The 15,268-nt window shown below is 38.6% G+C and overlaps 1 protein-coding gene across 3 annotated transcripts in view; it reads left to right on the forward strand.

Moving 5' to 3' along the window:
* The first annotated feature begins 4,238 nt into the window (after nucleotides 1–4,238).
* The window catches only part of ZNF462 (zinc finger protein 462), a 181,276-nt gene continuing 170,246 nt past the window's right edge, over nucleotides 4,239–15,268 (forward strand). For 2 of the 3 annotated variants that reach the window (XM_073666773.1, XM_073666842.1), the window contains exon 1: nucleotides 4,240–4,638. The gene's annotated coding sequence lies outside the window, so the exon portion shown is untranslated. Of the gene's footprint in view, nucleotides 4,639–15,268 lie in introns of all 3 variants that reach the window. The other variant, XM_073666833.1, reaches the window with a different exon arrangement.

The raw sequence follows: 15,268 nt of genomic DNA on the forward strand, positions 1-15,268 counted from the left end.
GTTGGACCATCATTTATTTTTCAACAGGACAATGACCCCAAACACATCTCCAGGCTGTGTAAGGGCTATTTGACCAAGAGGAAGAGTGATGGGGTGCTACGCCAGATGACCTGGCCTCCTGAGTCACCAGACCTGAACCCAATCGAGATGGTTTGGGGTGAGCTGGACCGCAGAGTGAAGGCAAAAGAGCCAACAAGTGCTAAGCATCTCTGGGAACTCCTCAAGATTGTTGGAAGACCATTTCCGGTGACTACCTCTTGAAGCTCATCAAGGGAATGCCAAGAGTGTGCAAAGCAGTCATCAAAGCAAAAGGTGGCTACTTTGAAGAACCTAGAATATAAGACATAGTTTCAGTTGTTTCACACTTTTTTGTTAAGTATATAATTCCACATGTGTTAATTCATAGTTTTGATGCCTTCAGTGTGAATGTACAATTTTCCTAGTCATGAAAATACAGAAAAAATTTTAAATGAGAAGGTGTGTCCAAACTTTTGGTCTGTACTGTATGTTAAGTAAATGCACTCAATACTTGGTCGAGGCTCCTTTTGCATCAATTACTTCATCAATGCGGCGTGGCATTAACAGAAATAAACACTTGAAATAGATCACTCTGTTTGTAATGACTCTATACAATATATGAGTTTCACTTTTTGTATTGAAGAACTGAAATAAATTATCCTTTTGATGATATTCTAATTTAGTGAGAAGCACTTGTAGCAAGGAATTAGTTAGAAACAAGGAGCACCTGCAAGAAGCCCAGCACCTCCCACTCTTTGATTGGACGGCTAAGCTGTCAATCAGAGTACCGACAGCTCAGCACACCCCTATACCAGATTGGACAACTGAGCTGTCTATCAACACACTGATAGCTCAGCATGTCCCTGCACCCGATGGGACGACTGAGCTGTCATTCAACACATTGTGCCCATGACATGCTTAGGGGAGGAATCATTACAATTTTATGGCGTTTCCATTACTACACATGTGAAATAAAAAGCATCCATACTTTTCACCAATGGACATGCTGGATTATTTTATTCTATGCTTGAGAGGTGATCACAAACTGCTGTGCTGTTTAAGGTCAGGAGCGTAGAAATGCAAGAATGGTGGGCTAAGAATATTCCTCTATTTTGATTTTGAATAGACTTATTAGCTTTATAGACTTGGATAGCATTGCTATCTAAGCATTAAATAGCATTACACTTGGATTGCTCGCTCCAAACATACTGTGCTGTGTTCTGAAATGATTGTGAGTACAGCCCCACTGATTTCACCGCTGCAGGCAAAACACAGTTGGACCAGGAGTAGTTGTGATGTTCACTCATGAAAATCTTTTCATAGTGATGCCCACATGGTCTCCAGACCAGTCTTCAGCTTTCACTACATCAAAGACAAAAATGGAACTGATCACTGATGAGGACTGACATTCATTGCAGCCTCTTTGTTTTGCACCATGATAGCCTTCAAAAGCAGTGGCATGAGGTCAATGGAATATCTGTAGCTGAACATCTGGCTTGTAGCCGAATGTCTTGCAATGCCTTTTGATGGTTTGTTTGCAAATTGTCTCTTCAGAGAGGAAGAGAACTAGTCCCACCTATAGGAAGTAGCAATCCTAAAAGTCAATATCGACCCTTTAACGAGCCTTGTCACATGACTTAGGATAATAGCCAAAACCAAAACTCAATTTTGTTCTGGTAATCTTTAGCTAACTGCAGAAAAGCAGTAATGTTCTTTTGGAGAGTGATGGTTTTCTCCTTATAATCCTGCAATGGACACCATTGTTGTCCAATGTATTCCTGATAGTAGACTCATGAACATTAAAGGGAATCATTCATCCCCTGGAACGTTAGAATTGTTAAAATAGTCTTAGCTGTAAGCCTCATATGCGGTCTTGATGTGTAGAAATGATATTTTATCTCTTTATGGTAATGGGTTCTTCCACACTCTGGGGCATGCGGAGCCTCGAAGAAAACTCTGCTTCCGGTCTTTATTTGCGTACCACTCCCCTCCCATCAGTGTCACAGTGCCCTGTGACGTGTAGTGGTGGCCCTGGAATCCCGCGCCTGCGCCCTGCAAAAGCTCAATTATACTTACCTTTTCCGGGCATTGTTCTTCATTGTTCTTATGCGCAGGCACCGGCGAGTCACTGCTACTGATCATCATTATTCTTGTTCTTGTAGTGGTCTACCACTTCTGGAGGTTAATAATGGTCCAGAATTTCCTGCATTTGTACACAATATTTCTGACTATAGATTGGTCTAGTCCAAACTTTTTAGGGATGGCTTTGTAACCTTTCCCATAATGATGAGCATCAACAACTCGTCTTCTGAGGTCCTCAGAAATCATTGTACCATCATACACTTCCATAAAAATGTGCTGTGAAGAGCAGACTTTGATAGATCTCTGTTCTTTAAATCAAACAGGTCGCCCATTCACACCTAATTTTCGTCTCATGATTGAAAACACCAGACTCTAATTCTATCTTCAAATTATCTGATAGTCGTAGAGGTTCACATACACAGTCTAATATTTTTAACTAATTTGTTTCAGTTTTTTTTTTTTATGTACATTTAAGACGATTGAAAATCTGATGTAGTTTTAGGTCAAATTTATGCAAAAATATGGAAAATTCTGAAGGGTTCACAAACTTTTAAGCACCATTGTAGCTGTTTCACTATAGTTAACAGCAAATAGGAGGGAATCCTCACACTAGAGAACTTGTTTAGCTGTGCCTGTAGAACCAATATGGAATGAGCATAGGTAGTTACCATCAGCATGATACACTGTAAAAAAAACTCAATAAATTTCCAGGTTTAGGAATGGTGTTTGGTTTAAATTGAAATTATCTGCTCTAAGAACATCATCTTCATATATTCTCCAGCATAATGTTAGATGGTGGCAATCTCACAGGAATCCGTATAGGAGGGATCCTCACACTGGATAGCTTCATTTACTGTTCTTGAATAACTGGCATGCAGGTAATTAGTGGTTATCTTGAATTTCTATTCTTAATACAAATGTGTTCAAAAACTGATTACCAATGTATTCCTTGGAGGTTTAGCAGATCCTTGGACAAAAAAAAAACTGCAGCTGGGCACTTCAGATTTCAGCATCCTACAGTCTAGGAAACTTTGGGCTCACTACAGTGGAATCTTATTTTAAGGATATTTGGTGGGGTTAGGTCTGTTAGCCACCAAAAGACCATTATCATCATCATCGTCCTCATCATCATCTTCTCCAGAATTATGCAAGATGGAAGAAAGTTCTCAAGACTAGATTATTGCACTTCAGATTTCATCATGCTACATTATACAGAATATGGTTTTGGATGAGAGGGAAACTTGGGAGTTTACTACAATGGAACTAGAATTTTTAGGACATTGGGTGGGGTTAGAAGCTATCAAAAGACCATTATCATCCTCATAATCATATCTTCTCCAGAATTATGCTGGATGGTGGTACATTCACTAGAGTAGATTATTGCACTCAGCATGCTACATCATATAGAATATGGCGTTGGATGAGCTGAAAACTTCATGTTTACCACAGTGAAACTAGAATTTTAATGATATTGGGTGGGGTTAGGTCTGTTAGCTAACAAAAGACCACTATCATCATCATCATCCTCATTATATCTTCTCTAGAATAATGCTAGTTGGTGGCAAATTATCTAGAGTAGATTATTGCACTGAAGATTTCTGAATGCTACATTATATAGAATGACCTTGGATGAGTGGGAAACTTTGGTTTTACTACAGTGAAACTAGAAATTTGAAGGATATTGGGTGAGGTTAAGAACTACCAGAAGACCATTGTCAGCCTCATAATCATATCTTCTCCAGAATCATGCTAAATGGTGGCAAATTGAATAGACTGGATTACTGCAGATTGCAAGGTTAGAGACAGAAGAATAGAGCACAACAGTATCCTTCAGCTAGAAGAAAGGCAGAGCATTGCTGCATACTTTGACCTCTGCTACATCAACCCTTTTCCACTCATCAATATAAAAGCAAGCTCCAGATAGCTCTCATTTCAGGACTGTATGGAAGGTCACATTACAGCAGTGAATGAAGTCCCACCCCATGCTTCTTCAGCACAGTCCATTACATCTCAAACTGTTCCTTTTTTTCCATGGTGCAGATGTCTCCTGCATTCTAAGCACTTCACAGAAAAGCAGAAAGAAAAAGTTTTTTTTTTCCTCCTCCACCCTTCCCCCAAGCTTAGTCCTTTCATCTCAGCCCTGCCGAATATTTCTAGCAGAGATAGGAGACATGTCTCCACGTTGCTTGCTGTTAGAAAGACTTTGTGCACCCCCTGGTGCTCTGGCGTTTTGTGTGGTAGAGATTGTCTTCTCTCACTCTCCCTCTCCCTTCTGGTTGCTCATTATTCAGAGAGAGGCAGAGACACATACGCACATACACACTCAGTGAGAGAGACGGATCTTTCAGGTCATCTGCAGCTGCAGAGAAGCAGCAGCAGCCAGTGAAGGAGAGAGGAGGAGAACTAAAGCAAGGAAGATGGCAATCCTCCATTGCTGAGAGTAGCTGCAAGAAGAGGAGAGCCACCATCTCTCCACCTAGCTGTTATCTGAGGGAGCAGGACAACAAGAGGCTGGAGCAGCCCCGTCCAGAGCGCTCTGTAAGTGCCATGCCAGTCATCTTCTCCCTAATTGCTATTGTGTGTGTCCTCCTAATATCTGTAATGTCTAGCAGGAGAATCCTGGAGCAGTTCCTTAGGATCTGCGGTTTGGGGTGGCTGGAGAGGGGTGGGAAGCCTGTCTGGAGAAGAAAGGAGGTGGTGGTGGAAGGAGGAGGAGAAGAAGGGCGGCTAATTAATGAATTCATTAATTGACCCCCTCCTTTACCCAACCACCCCCATGTGGTGGAGATTAATATGAACTTATGGAGTGAGGTGATGTTTGCTTGCACTTGTGCCTATATGTAGTGAAGGAAGCTGGTGACAGACACAGCGGGGGGTTGGCTAGGTGGCCAACATGACAGAGTGACCTCTTTCTCAGCTGCATGGTTTAGATTGTACCTCAACCCCTCCTCATGCATAGAAAGAGGTCTCCTGGCTCCCCTCCCTCATGAGCAGTGTTGACATTGAAGGTTGGAATATCTTGCCTATGAGGGAGGGAAGAGGTTGTTGTTCAGCTGGAGAACCTGCCTGAAGGAGAAAGGAAGCTGCTAAACCTGCTGTTCTCTCACTAAAGTCCTCTCCTCAGTCAGTCTCTAAGAGCTATGAGAATCTGAAGATCTACCCAGCCTTCCCTGTCCTCCATTAGCAGTCTGGTTTCTGTCCAGACTTTATAGCACAAGGCTGCTCCACCATGCTCACTGTGGAGCTTCCTCCTTCTGGTCACCATCTTCTCCTAACTGTCTGCAAGACTGAGGAGACCTAGAAATGCAGTGTTCAGCTAATGGCATGTTGTATTTTCAGGAGAACCTTCCAGTAGGCAGTTTCCTTCAGCATTTCTGCTCTCCATGTTCATTTTAAAAAGGCCACTTCATGTTTTTTTTGAGAGGAAGTGGATTTTATAGCTGCTATAGGAAGTCATGGTCTGAGTGAGGTAACCTAAGTCATGCTGAAGTTCTACCAGAAAATGGAGGACAGAAGGCTTCAAAGTAGGCAAACCTAAAATGGAGCCTTGCAACCAAACAAAACGTGGCAGCGAGTCTTAAAAAGCACATCACGTGGTCTCCAGGGTTGAATTTGATAGATTTTGAATGATTTATAGGAATATATTCCTGAATTGAAGTATTTACTTAGACTACTGAGGAAATGTAATACATGAACCAGAGGAGACAAATATGAGGTGTAATATATTACACACTCATAACATCACCCATCAGGCCGGTAACGCTCCACATATTTCATTTAACCACAGGTTTTTCTATTCTGAAAGTGGAGCCAATGGTCCCACGTACTGGATGCAAAGTTAAAGTGGTTGTCCATTTTGAACAACCCCCTCTAGCCATTAGCTTCATTAGCTTGGTGAACTGGCTGTAGGGTTTTTACAATTACGCATTGTAAAGCTATTTTTTATCCATATGATGTTAAAGGCATTCTCCACTTTAGACAATTTCTTCTTATCACAAGTGCTCTTCACTATAAATGGCTAGTAAAGTCTCTCCGCTCCCAATGAGGCCATGTTCACACATTGAGTATTTGGTTAGTATTTTACCTCAGTATCTGTAAGCCATAACCAGGAGTGGGTGATAAATACAGAAGTGGTGACGTGTTTCTATTACACTTTTCCTCTGCTCCACTCCTGGTTTTGGCTACAAATACTGAGGTAAAAAACTGACCGAATACTGAACGGGGGAACATGGCTTAAGGCCATGTGCACACATTGAATATTTGATGAGTTTTTTACCTCAGTATTTGTAAGCCAAAACCAGGAGTGGGTGATAAATACAGAAGTGGTGACGTGTTTCTATTATACTTTTCCTGATTGTTCCACTCCTGGTTTTGGCTTACAAATACTGAGGTAAAAAACTGACCAAATACTGAATGGGGGAACATGGCCTAAGGCCACGTGCACACATTGAATATTTGATGAGTTTTTTACCTCAGTATTTGTAAGCCAAAACCAGGAGTGTGTGATAAATACAGAAGTGGTGACGGGTTTCTATTATACTTTTCCTCTGATTGTTCTTCTCCTGGTTTTGGCTTACAAATACTGAGGTAAAAAACTCGCCAAATACTGAACGTGACCACGTGGCCTTACCCTCCAGATGAGACCAGCTATCCGCTGCACAATGTGAGGAAACCAGTAGTAGCAAGAATACAGTTTCTCTCTAGCACCACTATTATGGAAATTCTGAATTACACGTTGCCCATTTAAATTAACGAGTTTTTTGTGTAAGGCCTCATTCAGACGTCAGTGGTTTATCCTGTACGTAAAAAAACTTATCGAGAAACTTAAAATCTATTCTCGCATAGTGACCATATAAACATTTTTTGTATATACCCAGTAGTTCCAAGAATAACAATATAGGTAAAAACCAAGAGTCTCAAAAGTCCACCAACCTGATTACAGAGTCTCAATAGGTTATTATGTCCCAATGTCCAGCTTATGCTATACTTATATCTGTATACAACCAAGCTGGTTTTCTTAGGAGAAGGGATATTCTGTAAAAAGCGACCCGGCCAGGGGCAACTTCCCTTATGGCCTCTCATCTTCCAAAATGGAGCAGCGAGTAACCAATTCTGGCGTCAGAAAAACTCTACGATGTGCAGCATGGTCAACATACGTTCCACAATTCAATGCGTATCTCAGATGCACACTATACTTTACACTGAATATCCTTTTAAGAAAAATTGCTTGGCTATATACATATATACGAATACCATGTACTGGACAGTGAGACCAAACTTATTGGGCCTCTATAATAAGATTGTGGACTCTTGGGTGTTTTCAAGTATATGGTTATCACAGGAACGTTGAGTATGTACAAAAGATAATTATATGATCACTATGTGTAATAGATTATAATTTTTTCTTTCAGCTATATACATTTTTGGTGGATTGCGCATTGTTTTTCTGCTGCAGGTTGACTATTTCATGGTATATTAGTAGCGCCAGTGTGGATTTTTGGTTATTGTTCAAAAATTTATTGATTTTCATCAGTTTTGGATCAAATTGTGATCATTATTTGATCAGTATGTCAGCTTTGATGACCAAAATTTTATCAGTTTTTCTCATATGCATGGAGGTTTCTCCCATCAATCAGTCAGTGAAAAACAGACAGAACATGGATGACATCCGAGTGCTGTCTGAATTTTTTCAAGAACATAAACTGGCATTGGTAAGTTTGATCTGTGACTGATGAAATTTGAATATTTCTCCATGTTTTTGTGAGGACCACTAGTTCCACAAAAAATCATGGACAAGTAAACAGCCCATAGATTATAATAGGTACGAGTTCTGTAAATGAAAAATATGGATAAAACTGATGTCTGAGTGCATCCTTATAAAGGAGAAGACAGGTCCTCTTAGTAAAGGATGCTCTTTGTGACCTCACTTCACACTAAACAGGAAATGAGGATGCTCAAGAGAGAACCATCCTCTTTTAACCTAGAAGTTCACAAAAGAATATATGAAAGTTTCCACACCTTAATTAACTCCATATACTACAGCTGCCCAAAATATGTGACATCAATAATTGAACCATGGCAAAGAGCTTTCTTGACTTTACTCATAGGCATAGGTTTAGCGCCTAAAATGGCCAATCTTTTAAATTGTTTCAAACTCCCAGTACAATCGCTAGATATAATGTAGGTTATACCATTGTGGCTTTTCGCATTAACAATAAAAGTATGTATTGCTCTTCACTTTAGTATTGAAGTTTTCTTATGATGTAGGAGTGTGATGAAGGATCTTATCTCCCTCTAATCTGTGAATGAGAAGTAAAATATTCAATGAATGAGGAATAAAGTTAACATATTATAGTGCATATTACAAGTGAATTGACATTTTCTTGTTCACTATCTATAGTAAACTTTTGAACTTTTACTTGCTATAAAATAACATTGTGTAAACGTACCTATACAAATTTAACTACAATTACTGAAAATGGTTACTTTAAGCCATAACGGATATTTGTTGTTCGAAATTTAACCACAAACGATAATTTTAGATGACCAAAGACACATCATTAGGAAAGAAGTCCGAGGAAAGATTTTTAGGTCTTAAGGTAGGCATAATATTAGTCTAAAGTTGATCAAAACAGACGACTTCAACCAAAATGATTGTTGATCTGGTAAAATGTAACAACAAATGATTATCATCGCTGACCCACTGCAAAGAAGTCAAATGATCCTTCTGAAACCCTGTTTTCAGAGCATTCCAATAATATTCCAGAAAGATTACCATTGAACATATGTAGCCTGTTTAGCCAACTGTAACTGGCAATATGGACTAAAATGTGTATTGAGACGTTGGTGAAACGATCAGTCACTAAACGATTGTATATTCAACGGTTCTTCTGCCATCAACCTCCTTCTATCTAATTTGTTTGGCCACCTTAAAGGCTATCATACTCATTAGTATGTTACTGGTTGAACAACCATACCAGTAACATACATTTTAGTCTATATTACCTGTTACCGTCATTTAACCTGGCCATATATATTAAAGCACCACTCCAGCATTTTTCTTTATTTCTGCACTGGAGTGGTGCTTCTAATGTAAAATCCCAGCACCTATTATTATACTCTTCACCCATCGTCTTCAACTCTTCCGGGCGCCACTCTGGTCCTGTGACCGCAACTTCTGTCTAATGAGAATTCTGACATAACGGTCACAAGCTCTCAAAGATAAAGTCTGTGAGAGTTAGAATGACTCCCTCATAAACTTGCATTGAAAAGTGACCTCCAGCTCACTCCAGAAAACACTGGAGCGATCCCGCAGGTCACAAACTGCTTGAGACTGACCGGAGCGGCAACTATAAAAGTTATATAAAGAAGACGGTGGCTTGTAAGTACAAGACTAAGTGCAGGGGCCTTACATTAGTAGCACCACTCCAGCGCTGCAATAAAAAAAGCTGGAGTGGTGCTTTAAGTTACCCCCGGCGATTGACTATCTTTTTGAGAATATTTTGCCAATGAAAGTTCATTTATGGATGAGTGGGTTTTTTTCCACAAAAAAAGTTGAAAACATGGCAAACTATATTTCCGACGATGACGGTCTGTGATTAGCTGGCCAAAGCAATTGTTCATTGTTAAGTTTTTACTCAACAAACAATTGTTTTGGTTAAAATTGTTCATTTTCATCTATTGTGTATGGCCAACCTTAAGGCTTCCTGCATGCCAGTATGTTTCTTCTTGCTCTTGGCAATGTATTTTTTAATGAAATGTAGATAGATCTGGGACCTCTTACTGGTGATTCACTGACCAGTAATGCTGTTTTTCTGTTAATTGAAGAGAATGTTTTATATATATAAAGAAATTGAAAATAAATATTCTTCTTGAGCTACTCTTGCTGAAACACTTGATGGGTTAGTTGATGAGTATTAGAGTGGCCAACACACATTAGACCAGTTGACTATCTTATATGTATGGGTGTCCCTAGACTCTCCACCGCAAATGATGTTGGGGAAGAACGATTGGGCATATTGAAGTTCAATTCTTTTGTTTTCAGGGAAGATGAGCTGACCTGGGGGTACATGCGTTTGGGGGAGTTGTTTGGAATATGTTCAGTCGACAGCTATTGTGTATGTGCAGACCATCTTCTCTGTAAACCAAACACATTATAACTTGTAGCAAACTCATCAGTTATGTAAAGGGAATTTAATGTTTTTTATGATGCTTTTGACCTCTACAGATACAGAGGAATGATGATAACAAGCAGATATACTAAAGTAGAGATGAATTGAAACAAAAAGTATATTCCATAGCTGTTTATCCAAATTATACAGTAATATACTATATCTTTAATAGGATAGTTAGACCTTCTAAAGGCTTTTGTTTGCACATCAAGAACAGAACAGTACATTTCCATGAATATATTCAATATTATGCATTAATGCTCAATTTCATCAGCAATAAAGAAATTTTTTATTGTGCACTGTTGCTTGCTTTCTTCATTTACAATGGTGACAAATAGTTGTCATTTCTTGTTTCTTAAATGGGTTCAGAACAGTAAGGGAGGGTTCACACGTTGTGGCCTCAGTGTGTTATTTTGCTGTGGTTCTCCAAAATTGCGACACCCAACAACATACAGCTGCCTTAGAAGCCTTTTTACAAACATAGAAACATCTTTGTTTAGGCACTAAATTAGGTATACTATACAAAGTGTACTTGCTATCTTGTTCGCCTCTGCTAGAGCAGTCTAGGTAAATTGGTTTCCCTAGTCTTGGCCTGTTATATGTCACATGGTTGTCCATGATATCTACTTCTATTCATCCGATAAATCAAAAATGTCTTCAACTGGATTATACTAAGTGTTATATTAGTCTTCATTCTTATTTTATCTCTTACAGCATACCGAAAAGGTTTACCATCAATCCTGTAGGTCTAGGAAACCAGTTATAACAAGCCATTTGCAATACAAAACCCACATCCTTTGGTACAGGCATGTTCACCTTAGTGGACCTTTATGTGAAAGACAAAAAAAAGAGTCTAATGTAGAGGAAATTTTGAGTGAATTCATTCTATTGATTGTGCTTTCAATTCTTGCAAACTGTTATTATTTTAAATTCCAATCATATATAAAAAAGTATGTTCTTTCAGATATCTATTTTTCTTTTTGTTGCTCCTAAATTGATTTTAATTTCATGTAAAGGTCAAGACAGAGCAATAATATATACTCAAAAGAATTGGTCAGCACATTTTTTACTTATGGAAGTAGTGATATAGCTTGCAAATATCCCCTAATAAAAATTACACCATTTTGATAGGGATCGTTGTGCCAGTCATGAAAATCTACCATAGAAGCCATTTGCAAATCAGGTTGGAAGCGCATTGGGAAGGGTGGGGGGTGAATTCACTTGGAAGAAGTAGTGCATAGACACATCCCAATATCCCACTTTAAATATGTGTTTTATCTTTTAGATTCTGTTTTTTAATTAATCCTATGATGCCAAAAAAGGCAATTTTATAGTATCATCTTAGAAGGATTAGCACCATAATTGAACATTTAACATTAAAGCTAATAATTTACCTACTAAAAAGTAATATTCCTGAATGTGGCATGACATTTATATTTAACTTGTTTGTATATTAGCATTCCTGAAGCATCTGTAAAAATAATACACTCACTTACCGATTCCCCACCACTCGTCCATACCGCTTCCTGGGCCTTCTGCTGGTCTCTACCTTTCCATCTCCGGAAGAAGCAGCAAGGAGATAGGTGGGAGACCTGGGCAGTGGTATGGTGAAGCAGTGGTGATCAGTATACAAATATATTTTGTATATCCAATATAAAGTCAAAAAGTCGGGGCTCCGATAAAATCTTGGCAGCTTTATTATACTTTCATTACAATCCGGTCACAAACAGGACAGTTTTCTGGTGTTGATGCATTTAGACTTGAACAGTCTTAAACGATTAAGACTGTTCAAGTCGAAACACGTCAACACCAGAACACTGTCCTGTTTGTGACCTTATTTTAATGAAAGTGTAATAAAGCTGCCAAGATTTTATCAGAGACGTTGTCTTTTTGTCTTTATTTTGGATTTACTTGCCGAGGCCTAGTGGCTTGCTGGACCTCCGAAACCTATGTGATGGTGGATACCTACAATGATGAGCTCATCTAGTTTTCTGCTTTTGCAAATATTTCGTATTGTAATACAAAATGTAATGTTGTAAGGCTGTAATGTTCTCGATTGGGTTTTATTGACATCACTCATAATAATAATAATAATTTTTATTTATATAGCGCCAACTTATTCCGCAGTACTTTACAATTATGTAATCAAGGAGTAAACTGTTTGTTCATGACTAAGATGGAAATAACATTGTTCAAGTGTCGGACACAGGTGGTGGGCCTATGTGAACACTTTTTTTCTAACTCCTATAGAAGTGAATATAATTAATTTCTATTGAGATTAAAGAAACAGTGTAGCACAGCCATGATCAACAGTTTCTGCAGCCTCAATTCTTGTAGAATGCAATTTGACATTGTTTTTTTCATCTCTTCCATGAACAACTGAAAAATAACCTTTTTTGGTCATTTTTTTTAAATCCTTTATGTCACTTTTGCAATCTTTTATTATAATATAGTGCTTTACTGAACTTTGAAATATTTTTCCAAAGAGCTCATTGTATTCACAGAGTATACAAAACATTAGAGGTGGCTAACTTTTCCTTAGATGAACTGAAAAGTTGTCTGTTTGTTCTCTAAATGATTCAACTTGGGATAAAGGCTGGTCAAAGAGTTTACTTGAGTGTTCAAGAGTAGTTCAGAAAATGAGTTCTGTGTAATTTCAGCTGTGACTAATTTAAGACCTTCTGTACTGTTATGGATATCAATATATTGTGAATGATTTAGCATTCAACCAAATCCATCAAATTAGCAAAAAGTAGTTCACTCTAGAATTATGAATGAAAGGTCGGTGTCACTTTTACAGATCAGAATACAATGTGTAAATAAATGATAATTGCCCCCAAATCCCGCCAAGCTATAATTTTAATGGGATGACCATTGTAAATTGAGTCTATAATGATTAATTGGATCAGAAGACCACAAAAAGTTAACCAAAAATAAGATAAAAAAATTAGCTGTTAGTTAATATCTCATAGCCAATAATAAACAAGTAAGAAGGTCCTTGCAAATCAAAGTTAGAAATAGTTGTTGGAAATTATAACTCACCTTCTGTGTTGAGAAGAGCTTCTTCAGTCAATTTGACACAGAGTAGAAGAAAAATAACATGGCTTTGTAGTTTACAGAGGTGCTACTAGACAGTTACCAGTGCAATGCCGCACTGACTGGCTGAATCATACCTGTCGCAGATCAGCAGTGTATGTGACATTGTCTGCTGAATGGCTTTTAGTTACTATTTCCCAAGAAAGATCATTGTATGACTGTAAATATTGTAACCCAATGCCATTGCAATTGGAAGCAATGGGACTTTTGTATTAGCTAACTAAACTCACACCTCCAGGTAGTCATCTAGCAAGATGTCACCAGAACGAGAAGGTTTTCTTTTTTTCTTGAAAAATTCTTCTGCATTTGGTCGGTAGTTCTATTTGGTCATATGCTATCAGGTGGGAAGAACCTGTGCAGGACTGTTCTCCAGAAGATCTAGGCCAAGGTGGTGGGCAATTCTATCCTTTGAGCCCAGCTTAATTTTTCCTTTGGAGCTGCCTCTCTACTGCGTCTACAACACTGCAAATGATACAGATAAAACATTTCTTAATATAACACATTTCAATAAGTTATACCACATCACAGAAAGGTGTCACGATGCTGAAACTGTAACTAGACACTTTACACAACAAAAGTCATTGAACATGTTAAGCGTCAAATTACATTTTTCTGCACCATGATATTGTCCTGCATCGTGGTATGTTAGGTTACATGTTTTATCTGTAACTTTACAGTGTCTTTACGGGAAAAGGCTGCTGCAGTAGTTCTTTACATGGCATCCTGATGCAATTTGGAATCCACTAAAAGTGGAACGATTTGACTATGAACCAGTTTAAAGTTTTGGAAGTGATATACAGTGGTGTGAAAAAGTGTTTGCCCCCTTCCTGATTTCTTATTCTTTTCCATGTTTGTCACAATTAAATGTTTCAAATCACAAAACAAATTAAAATTTTAGAGAAAGATAACACAAGTAAACACAAAATTCAGTTTTTAAATGAAGGTCTTTATTATTAAGGTAAAAAGAAATCCAAACCTATGGGGCCCTGTGTGAAAACGTGATTGCCCTCCCTCCCCCTTAAAACATAAATTAACTGTGGTTTATCACATCTTTAGGAAGCTGAGTTCAATTTCCCTAGCCACACACACACCTGATTAGTGCCACACCTGTTTTCAATCAAGAAATCACTTAAATAGGACCTGCCTGACAAAGTGAAGTAGACCAAAAGATCCTCAAAAGCTAGACATCATGCTGCAATCCAAAGAAATTCAGGAACAAATGAGAAACAAAGTATTTGAGATGTATCAGTTTGGAAAAGGTTGTAAAGCCATTTCTAAAGCTTTGGCACTCCAGCAAACCACTGTGAGAGCCATTATCCACAAATGGCGAAAATATGGAACAATGATGAACCTTCCCAGGAGTGGCTGGCCGACCAAAATTACGCCAAGAGCGCAGCAACGACTCATCCAAGAGGTCACAAAAGACCCCACAACAACATCCAAAGAAGTGCAGGCCTCACTTGCCTCAGTTACGGTCAGTGTTCCTGACTTCACCATAAGAAATAGACTGGGCAAAAATGGCATGCATGGCAGAGTTCCAAGACGAAAACCACTGCTGAGCAAAAAAAACCATAAAGGCTTGTCTCAATTTTGCCACAAACATCTTGATGATTGCCAAGACTTTTGGGAGAATACTCTGTGGACTGAATAGACAAAAGTTGAACTTTTTGGAAGGTATATGTCCCATTACATCTGGTGTAGAAGTAATAACAACATTGCAGAAAAGGAACATCACACCAGCAGTAAAATGTGGTGATAGTGTGATGGTCTGGGGCTGTTTTGCGGCTTCAGGACCTGGAAGACTTTCTGTGGTAAATTAAACCATGAATACAGCTGTCTACTAAAAAATCCTGAAGGAGAATGTGCAGCCATCTGTTCATGACCTCAAGCTGAAGCGCACT

This window comes from Phyllobates terribilis, unplaced genomic scaffold, assembly GCF_046119375.1.
Source record: "Phyllobates terribilis strain yellow unplaced genomic scaffold, ASM4611937v1 Scaffold_1__5_contigs__length_1240528914, whole genome shotgun sequence".
Lineage (NCBI taxonomy): Eukaryota > Metazoa > Chordata > Amphibia > Anura > Dendrobatidae > Phyllobates > Phyllobates terribilis.